This window comes from Oryctolagus cuniculus, chromosome 19, assembly GCF_964237555.1.
Source record: "Oryctolagus cuniculus chromosome 19, mOryCun1.1, whole genome shotgun sequence".
Lineage (NCBI taxonomy): Eukaryota > Metazoa > Chordata > Mammalia > Lagomorpha > Leporidae > Oryctolagus > Oryctolagus cuniculus.
Genome location: NC_091450.1, coordinates 36,528,373 through 36,531,005, shown reverse-complemented (window position 1 = coordinate 36,531,005; position 2,633 = coordinate 36,528,373).

The window sequence follows — 2,633 nt, the reverse complement described above, 5'->3', positions numbered from 1 at the left end:
TTTAGGGGCGAGGAAAGAGATCTGAGCCCCGCCGTTCTCACAGCACACCAACAGTTTCCAAAATCTATATCGCCGCTTAATTAAATATGTGATCCTGTTTATAGGATCTGTGGCTAATTATTTAGAGTCATTTAATCTACTCAATTTGCACGTTAATTAAACAGCACCGGTTCGCGGCGCGGCCGCGCGGCTCGGAGGGAGGCAGCGCCGCCTGGCGGGGACTCGCTCGGACGCACGGCCGCCCGGCCCTGCCCGGCTGTCCCGTGCTGCCCGCTGCCGGGTCTGTCCCGCCCCCTGCCCGGCCCTGCCCAGGCCGCTGCCCAGGCTCTCCCTGCCCGGTCCTGCCCTGGCCTGTGGCCGCTGCCCAGGCTCTCCCTGCCCGGCCTGTGCTGCCTCCCGGCCCTGTGGCCGCTGCCCAGGCTCTCCCTGCCCGGTCCTGCCCTGGCCTGTGGTCGCTGCCCAGGCTCTCCCTGCCCGGTCCTGCCCTGGCCTGTGGTCGCTGCCCAGGCTCTCCCTGCCCGGTCCTGCTCTGGCCCGTGGCCGCTGCCCAGGCTCTCCCTGCCCGGTCCTGCCCGGTCCTGCCCTGGCCTGTGGTCGCTGCCCAGGCTCTCCCTGCCCGGTCCTGCTCTGGCCCGTGGCCGCTGCCCAGGCTCTCCCTGCCCGGCCTGTGCTGCCTCCTGGCCCTGTGCTATCCGAGTAGCCGCGGTGGACGCCACAAGGAGGAGTTTCCGGGCCTCCCTGCGAGGGGCACCTGGGGGTCTCCCGCCGTGTCTGGGCGCGGGAGGGAGCGCTCGGCCACTCCTTGCCCTCCCAGGGGCGCAGAGCGCACGCGAGGCGGCGGAGCGCGTTCCCGGGCTTGCGGACGGAGCGGCGGCGGCCGCGGCAGAGGCGCCCCGGCCCGCAGGCTCCAGCCTGGGGCGCACGGCCCCGGCCTGGTTAACTGGAAAACGATGAGGCCGCGCCCGCCCCCGCACTCGCCGCGCGATTGTCTCCGCGCGCCGCCCCATCTGTCTCTCCCCGCCCGCGTATCCCGGCCTTTGTGCGGCTGCCCCGGGCTGCGCCCTCTTTCAAAGGGCACTTGTGTCGCCCTTCACCCATCTCTTCTGCCCCATTAACCCATCGGCACGAGCCTGGGCCCAGGAACCTCTCCATTGTCAGCGCCCGCCCCGCGAACCGACGGGGCGGGCCTGGGAACCCACGGGGCCTGACCGGCACGCGCAGGGCGGGGCGCGCGACCCTCGCCGGAGCCGGCGCGGCACCTGCCGCCCACACGGGAGCGCTAATCCGCGCGGCCGTGCCTTTGTGCCCGGGGCCCGGCGCCGGCGCGTGGCGAGCCGGGGCTGGGGGCCGCAGAGAAGCAGCCGAGGTCGCTGGGCAATGACCCGCACCCTGCTGCGGGTGCCCCCTCCCTTGCAGAGAAAAACGCAGCTGCTGCTGACCCTGCGCGCGGCCAGCGGGAGGGAGTGGTCTGGGCGGAGAGACGGTGGGGCCGAGCCCAGCTGGACTCGGGAGCCCGCTGACCACTGGTGCGGGAACTTCGCTGTCGCTGGACGCCGGCGGGAGGTGACCGCCCCCTCTGACCGAGCATCCTGTGTCCTCCGGGGCCACCAGAGGTGGGGGCTGGCTCGGGGGTGCGGACTGCCCTGGGAGTCTTTTCTCATCTGGCTCCTGCCTGTTTTCTTCATGCTGTGACTGCCCATCTTGCGGCTCTCCTAGGAGACACGGGGTCTGACCCCCTGGCTGGCGTCCAGGGTCGGTGAAGGGGCTCCAGTCTCAAACTTTGCCTTCTGGTTTCTAAAATTCAGGAAACGGGGCTGGCTGTTTGCGCAATGGCTGGGATGCCCCTCCCGGATCTCAGGGCCCGTCCCAGCCCACCTTCCTGCCCGTGGGAAGCCTGGGAGGCAGCGGGGATGGCTCAAGTAGTCTGGGCCCACCACCACGTGGGAGGCCAGCCCTGAGCCCCAGCTCCTGGCATCTGCCCGGTGCAGTCTTGGCTGTTGAGATCTGGGCGGGGGGGGGGGGGGGATGTGTGTGTCAGCATATGGGAGCTCTCTGCCTTTTAAATAAAATAAAAATGTAATAAAAACTTCATGAAACTTTTTTTTTTCTGACAGGCAGAGTGGACAGTGAGAGAGAGAGACAGAGAGAAAGGTCTTCCTTTGCCGTTGGTTCACCCTCCAATGGCCGCTGCAGCCGGCGCACTGCACTGATCCGAAGCCAGGAGCCAGGTACTTCTCCTGGTCTCCCATGGGGTGCAGGGCCCAAGCACTTGGGCCATCCTCCACTGCCCTCCTGGGCCACAGCAGAGAGCTGGCCTGGAAGAGGGACAACCGGGACAGAATCTGGCGCCCCGACTGGGACTAGAACCCGGGGTGCCGGCGCCGCAGGCAGAGGATTAGCCTAGTGAGCCGCGGCGCCGGCCTCGTGAAACGTTATAAACTAAGACTGCAGGAGAAGATAGGCCGACTGCTGGGAGCAGGCCATAGTGCCGCAGCCGTTAAGCCGCCGCCTGCCGCCGGCACCCACGTCAGAGTGCAGGTTCCAGCCCCGAGCTCGGCTTCTGGGCCAGCTTCCTGCCAGGGCACACCCTGGCCCCCACGTGCGAGTCCCTGGTGAAGCTCCTGGCTCCTGGC